This window comes from Miscanthus floridulus, chromosome 5 (assembly GCF_019320115.1).
Source record: "Miscanthus floridulus cultivar M001 chromosome 5, ASM1932011v1, whole genome shotgun sequence".
Lineage (NCBI taxonomy): Eukaryota > Viridiplantae > Streptophyta > Magnoliopsida > Poales > Poaceae > Miscanthus > Miscanthus floridulus.
In genome coordinates this window covers 120012986-120020952 of record NC_089584.1, presented here as the reverse complement: position 1 = coordinate 120020952, position 7967 = coordinate 120012986, and the positions used below count along the sequence as shown (strand labels likewise).

Sequence of the window (7967 nt, the reverse complement as noted above, 5' to 3'; positions counted from 1 at the left end):
TAGTTAGGTGCTCCTTGTGGTAATATAAGTTAAATCGCTAATAAGAGTAAGATTACATTTTAGTTGCTAAGTTAATAACTGTTAGATGAATCCATACCTGTTTTTGTGGAAAAGATAAGTGGTTAGTATCTTAACCATTAGAGCTAGCTTAGTGGCTTAGTAAATGTATTCTTATTTTAAGAATTGTTGTTGCCTTAATATTAACGTGTTGCATCATCGCATGCATGTAGATAATGAATTGGCGAAGATCATGGCCATCGGAGATCACGAGTTTGAGGAGGTGATAGAGGAGTATGAGGAGGAAATCCTTGTGTAGGAGGAGGTCCTGGAGCCACCACTGACTGACTGAGCTGACACCCCACCTGCCCAAGGCAAGCCCCAATGCATAACCCTTATTTTGAATAATCACTAAATATATATATCTGTGATGTGCATTTATGTTACAGGCATTTTATGGAAACCACCTGCATAAATATATCTATCATATGAGTCCTACTAGTATAGGTGCGAGTAGCTGCTATGCTTAGGTTTTTTGGTAGCGCGAGTAACCTGCCGTTACTCACAATAGGTGATTATTATTATTACTCTCATGATAAAATGGTGAAAGGAAATGGAGACCGGGCAGGGATATGCTACGGGTATTGGTGGGTGTAATAGGTTGTGTTCCACGGCCAATGGGGCATAGCTTGGTTACACTGTTTTCCCTGTCCATGTTGGTTAAGGACCGGCCGTTGCATTGGATTCTAGTCAGGTCATAGACTTATTATCCTAAGCACATACTTGCTTATGTGAGCGGGAAGGCTCGTTGCTCTCTTATTGTGGGTTCTGGCTCTTTTTGAACCGATTGATTGGAGGCAGGGATGGTGGAGGTCTAAGCACCACACTGAGTCTAGGACTCAAGAGTGGGGGCTTGGAGTCCAAGTTTGGATAGGGACCTAGACCCCTTGATAGGAGAGTGGTGGATTAGTCTTGCTTGTGCCTAGGGTACAAGCGGGGCATGTGTTTTGGGGTACCTAGCTGGGATACATTGGTTCGTGAATCATCGTATAATACGGTACGACTTGTCTACAATCTAGCACTGCAGTAAGAACTGGAAGATGAAAGATGATGAAATTGATCTAATTGATCAACTCTTGCTTGAAAGTAGAACAAGTGCTTACATAGAATGGTTAGATAATTGTAACACCCCTGGTGTTTAGCTTCCACATTTGCACTGCATTTCATAAACATGAGCATCATGCATCCATTCGTGAACTTATAGCACATGAAACATAATTTCGAAACATTGCAACGCTTTGTATATTTCATGTGTGTTGTTCTTTTATGAAAAGTAAAGTGTGCAACACTTAAGTGCAACATGTGCCACTCACTTAGTGAAACAAGGTTAGTTAGTGCTATGCAACACAATCATGAAACAAGTGAAACATGACTATGAAACAGTTGCAACATTTCATGTGTTTTTCATCGTTTCAGTACATACCTTGCTTGATTCTTGTGTGACCAATGTGTGGTGTGGCTAACAATCATCCTAAGTAACTTAGTTACACTTAGAATGTCATTAGGAACAATGTTTATGTTGATCACTTTGGCTAATTAGGTTTCCCAGTCATGGTTGACCAATTTGGACCCCTAGAGCTCCTGTGTTTGACTATTTAAAAAGTGTAGCTTAGGATGTTTGCATGTCTGAGCAACCTAAAGCAAAGTTGTAGAGAATTATGTAAGGAACAAAAGTTATTTTGTGACCAACTTGTGAAAATGTGCACAACATGCCCAAAAAGGTCCCACAAGTCAGCTTTGAAGGTGGATTCAACACTTGAAATTATTTCTAGGTCCTAAGTGTAGTTTCAGTTTCATGTACCATAGTTGAGAGCTCTGTAGTCTGCAAACCAAGCCGAACCAGCTCGAGCTCCAATTGTGAAAGTTGTAGACCACATGTAGATCTCCATCTTTGTTAACTACACCTCGAGCCAGATCAGCACGGATTGGGAGATATAACCGCTTGAAATTGTCCTGTCAGTCGGTCATTTGCTGCCGATTCTGAAAAATTCAGACTCGCTACAGTGCCGGCTGGGTTCAGAAAATTGCCGCCGCGTGGGGGACGCGCGTCGCCGGTCGCCTGACCGCGCAGGCCACGCGCCGTGGCTGGCCTGACGCCGCTGCCGGTGTCCTCCACTTGAAGCCACGTCCGCCTGCCTGTCTGCTCACTCTTCCTTCCTCCTTCACTTCTCCAGCTCGCAGCAGCAGCCGAAGCGCAACAGCGGAGCCACCGCTCCACCATTGCCGCCGATCAGCTCCGCCTTCGTCGAGCAAGCTCGCGCCTCGTCGCCCATTCACCACTGCCTTAGCTCCTCCGCGTATCCACCGTCGCATCGCACCCATGGTTGCTTGCTAGCCGCGCTCGGTAAGCTTTCCCGCCGCGTGCAGCCTCGTCGGAATGTCGCCGCCGCAGCCCGTCACTGTGGCCAGCACACCTCCGCACCCTTCTTCTACCCCTATCCCTCGTCTCGTCTTCCCCAGCTCGCATAGTCGCTCCAGTGAAGACGCTACCTTCTAGGCCGGTCCAGTCCGGCCGGAACGCGGCCGCGCACCGCCGTGCGCCACGGCAGAGCCGCCGTACGCCATGGCCGGCGTACCTAGAGGTCGATTGAGGTTAGGTTAAGTAGGTCAATCGATGCGGGTGGTAGTGGTAGTCACGCCGGTGAAGTCGATTTCACCAGAGGAGCCGCCGTCGGCGAGCTTCGCCGTGTGCCGGCCATCGCAGCGCCTCCTCTGCTTTCACGGTCACTGACCGGTGGGGTCAGCTGACAGCCGGGCCCCAGTTGTCAGTGGCTGAGCAGTCTTAGGGCTAGTTCAAATTTTCAGTTTTGAATGCTGATTTGTGATTTTTGTAACTCCTAATTGGTAGATCCAAATTGAGTGATTCCAATTTTGTTAGACTCACAGTTAGGTCTAGTATTTAAGAAAAATATATCTTGAGCACATTTTGTAGAAATTTTGGGTGAATTAATTAGGAACTTGAAAAGTGTTTTTGAATGAATGCAAACTTGTTTAAATCATATCTTGAGTTTCTGTGATCCAAAAATTATGAAATTTTGTGGGTGAGCTAGTATTGTATAGTAGAAGCTCTGGTTAAAATTTGAGAGTCATTGCATGTGTAGTTTTTGAGTTATAGATTTTTCTTTTATCATCAGGTGATTCTTGTGTAAATTTTAGTAATTAATTTGTGAATCCAATGGCCATGAAAATTGGTAGGTAGTATCCTAGTACCTTAAGGATGCTTAGAAAAATATGAAATCTGTTGCTTGACACTTTTCATTAGGGTTTCCTAATTATGCCAATTTAAGCCATTATGCCTTATCATTTTTGTGTAGGCTTTTATTCTTGCTCAAATGGTGTGAAATTTTTATGGTAGTCTACTTAGAGCATGTAGTGTCTACTGTAATTTTTGTAGAATTAATGGGGTAGTTTTCATATATGTTTACTATTTCCACTAATTAATTAAATAAATTAAGAAAGGTAGTAAAAGAAATGTTTTGGTGATGAACACTTTACTTGCTGGTGTTCTTATGATATGTGTGATGAGATAGTAAAGTTGGTTTTGTCTAATTATATGTTTACATCATAAGTTGCTAATTAATTGTTGCATCATGTCCTTCTGGACAGATCTGGGGACTTTAGAAAGCTCCCCATGATATTTTGGGTTTCTGTGAATGAGTTGAATACAAGAGTTGTAGATAAATTAGGTAGCTAGCTCCTGTCAAAATTTGAGGGCATTTGGCCCAGTAGTTTAGAAACTACAGCTGTTTAAAGTTAGGTAGCAGTTTTTGCTGATTCTCTGCCTTGTGAGGATAGACTTCTGTTGATTGATGAATTCGACCTGGTAAAGGTTTGAATCATGCTTTGAGGTCTGAAAATGTTTTGTATACAATTTTATAAGCTTTCCAGATTGTCTTGTTGTATATCAATTGGATTTATAAATCTCCAGTTATAGCTAGTTTACTGCACCGCTACTTAGTATTCATTTTGCTGAAATACAATTGCTTGAGTGTAGGTGGTTGCAATGTTCTCGTTGATTGTTTAGGGGTTAGCCTAACTTGAGAATATGCTTAGGTGCAGGTGCTAGGTCGTTAACTGAAGATGAGCAATTATACCTTAGGTTGTATAAACGTGGTAAGTGAAAGTGATTTGAATAGGGCTAAGTTGGAATATGCAAAACTACAGCGGACATGTGCATTCTCCGAGCATCCCTGACATTCGTTCATGTGCATCCATGATATTTATCTTGCGCATTCATGCAATAGGTGTGCCGGAGGGAGTGACGTTGCTGGAGTTCGAGGGAGCCAACCAGGAGGAGGAACCCGAGGTGCAGGAAGCCGACGAAGCAGTCGCCGCGGAGGAATTGCCCGAGTGCCCTGACCACCAGCCTTCCTCATTCCTGAAAGGCAAGCCCCGGAGCATATTAAGCCTCCTATGTTTTCACAAATACATTGAGTATCTTTTATTGTTGATGATGCATTAAGTATAGGAATTGGTTGGAACCAATTGCTGCATTATATATCCTTCCTTGTCCAGATATCGCACTGGAATCCTATTTAAGTTCAGGACGGGTTAAATGCTTAGCCATGCTTAGTGCGGTAGAAGTCAGGTGATTTCCTGTCACCTGCGAGCTTTAGGATGAGGTGGATCACGGTTGGCTATATTTGCTATCGTGGAAAAGAACCATGTGAATAATGAATTAAGACCGGGCGGGGTCTTGTGTAGGTTTGAACATAGTGACTCCGTCTGAGTCGTTTAAGGACCGATACGCTGTACGTCCTCATGTCATGTTGAACGCAGCCTAACACTTAGCTGGCCGGATAAGTCGTTCCGACCGCGAAGCCTAGTAGCTCGACTCAGGCCGGGGACGCGAGCAGTGGCGACATTCTGGAGGTAGTAAGGATGTGCGGAGAGCCATTGGCATAAGTCCAAGGCGGGTTAGAGTCCCGAACAACCTTGGCAGAGTGGGTCTCTGAGAATGTCGATCGGTTCGGACTCGCGACTCCTGAATCGTACCAAAGGTGACTTGTTTGCAACCCTGACGGGGGAAGCAGGGTTTGTGTTTAGGAATACCCCTCCAGCTGGATAGGAATCGATTCGAATCGCCGTCTCTCCCGGATAGTGAGAACTTGACTGAGCAGCGGCAACGTAGATTCAATTAATTTAACGATATGGTTAAATGGATGATGATAAGGTTGCCACAATGAATACCGGATATGGTTATTAATGATTGCACCATAATAAAATGATTGCTTAGTACAGGTGCTAATATAGATGACAGGCTAATGACTAAAAAGTCACTGCTAGTCCAGGTTAAGAGTTGATCATTATTACTTATGCTTTTCTGCAAAAAGAAAGTGTCAGCCAGCTCCACTACATTAAGCTATGCATAATCCTTGGTGTCATTTGTTTGGTTTTCGACGGGTAAGTCTAGCTGAGTACATTCCCGTACTCAGGGTTTATTCCCTCTTGTTGCAGATGACCTTCTATATCAGGGATTCTGCAAGTACTGTCTCCACCCGGCGGGTGATGAGGACTAGATCATGGGCATGATCTCCTCTCTCTTATCTGAATGCTTTTGCGGTCTGTGATCAACCAACCAGTATGTGTATTTGAACTCGGTGTGTGAGTTAAACTATTTGCTTCCGCATGTTTTACAAGACTTGTTTTGTAATAACAATGACTCTGTGATGATGTAATCTATTTGCGAACATCTGGGAAATGTTGTAACGTACGATATGTTATGTTGGATTACTGTGATCTTGGTTGTATGCAAGTTGGTTTGAAATCCTTCGAGATTTCGGTTGACTACCGGGTTTATATAGGCTCAAGTTCGAGAATTTGATCGTTTCGGCGATTGTTTTTGTACTTGTGCTCTTATAAATTGGTCGGTTCTGTGACAGCTGGCATCAGAGCTAGATTCAACATTAAACATGTCTTATGGCTATTTAAAATAAAAGCTTTTGTTGTAAAAATGGTTTTCAAACTTATAGTTATATATAAGTGTCCAAAAATCAAAATTTTTATGGTATACTGGTGATCACATCCCCTATAGCCCACTTAAGGACTTTTAGGTGGCTTATATATAATTACTAACTGGGGGAAATTGATTGTTTCTATTTCGTCGTCCATGCGGCGTGATATTGCATGGATGCCATTCGTTTGAATGGTAATGTATGGATCAATTGCCTCTACGCTAAGGTAAGTGTGAGTTGCGAGAGCATGACCGTCCAACCGTCGGTCTAGGGGAGAGTTAGTTGTGGTTACTGGAGTATTTACATGTTGCATACATGTATATATGAAAGTACTTAATTGGGGGTACATTTCTCGGGTAGTTTGGATACCGAAGTATATATATCAGGGGATGTATATATGGAGAGTATCTTAGTACTACTTGTGTAATTAGCATTATATCTTGTTGGGTTGGGCTGCAATGAAGTTTTTCTGCAGGTACGCTAACAACGCACCGTGTAGATCGACTAGTTACCGCTAATTGAGAGAACGTATGTATGCCACCGTATAGTCCGCTAAAGCTTAAAATTTCTTAGGTTTGTGAAGACGTACGGAACGAGCATGCATCATATTCACTCATGACATTCATATTGCATTACTCCCTCCCTTATAATTGCTTATCCTAAGTATAAAGTGAAATCTCTCGGCAAGAAGTTTGAAGGAGAGGAATACCCAGAAGAAGTCCAAGGTGTCTCCAATGTGGACAGTAATCACTTCGATGAGTAGTTCGTTAGCAAGTCTCACTAGTTAAGCTTTTGCAGTCATACTGGTAAAGTACCTCAATTCGCTCCCTTTGGGATGCGTATCGTAATGGTGAAGTTTAAAACTTGTCATGTTGGAATGCACTGCGTATAGCGCTAGTAATTTACTTGATGATGTGGTGATTGGAGAATGAATTATTGCCTCTGTTTATTGTATGAAGTTTTCATTCTCGTCAGTAAATACAGTTTGGCACGATTATATTGTTCTTCTCCAATGTGCTGACATCATCAATAATTACTGGTTGCGCATTGTGCAGATGCCTCGTACTCGTTCCGCCGGTGCGAGTGATGATGATGATCTTCCGCCACCACCACCCACACCAACGGAACTAATAGCAATGCTTGCGGAAGGACAGCGCACTATGGCTGAGGCCCTCCGTACGATTGCGAATCGTGATGGCCGTGGTCCACGCCAAGGACCGGATCCAAATCAATACAGTGATTTCAAGGATTTTCTTGACACGAAACCCCCAATCTTCAAGGAGGCTGAGGAGCCTCTACAAGCTGATGAGTGGTTGAATACTCTCGAGCAGAAGTTCCGTCTGCTCCGCTTGACTGAGGTGCTCAAAACTGAATACGCATCGCACCAACTTCATGGACCTGCTGGCATCTGGTGGAGTCATCATCGGTCCACTATGCCTGCTAATGCCCAAATCACATGGGATCAGTTCAAGTCTGCTTTCAGGGGAAATTACATTCCTCCTGGTCTTATGGCGATCAAACATACAGAGTTCATGAAGCTGACTCAGGGAAACAAGAGCCTGAACGAATACCTTGCAAGCTTTCAACAACCTTGCAAGGTACGCTACCGAGTTTGTGGACACAGATGCCAAGAAGATTGCAAGCTTCAAGCGGGGACTTAGCCCCAAACTGATGAAGACCATGGGAAATTGCAAGTGCGCTCATTTTAATGAGTTTGTGAGCGATGCTTTATCGCAAGAGAACAACAATGCTGTGTATGCTGCTTCAAAAAGTCGTAAGAGGGCCTATGAGGCGGGTGCCTCACAATCTAAGGCTCCCGTCGCACAAAGGGCTCCATTCCGTCCTCCAGCATCAGCCGCCAAGTTTCGCCCCCCGCAGAAGAAGAATCCCGCCAAGACTGGGTTTCGCAAGGCATTTACAGTTGCTCTTCCCAAGGGCACTACCAGTCAGGGCAGT

The 7967-nt window shown here is 43.8% G+C and overlaps 1 long non-coding RNA gene across 1 annotated transcript; it reads left to right on the top strand.

The window, feature by feature from the left end:
* The first annotated feature begins 4055 nt into the window (after positions 1-4055).
* Positions 4056-5741, top strand: LOC136453300 (uncharacterized). The gene is made up of 3 exons (XR_010758998.1): positions 4056-4170; positions 4302-4442; positions 5515-5741. It is a non-coding gene; the product is annotated as an uncharacterized lncRNA (long non-coding RNA).
* The last annotated feature ends 2226 nt before the right edge of the window (positions 5742-7967 follow it).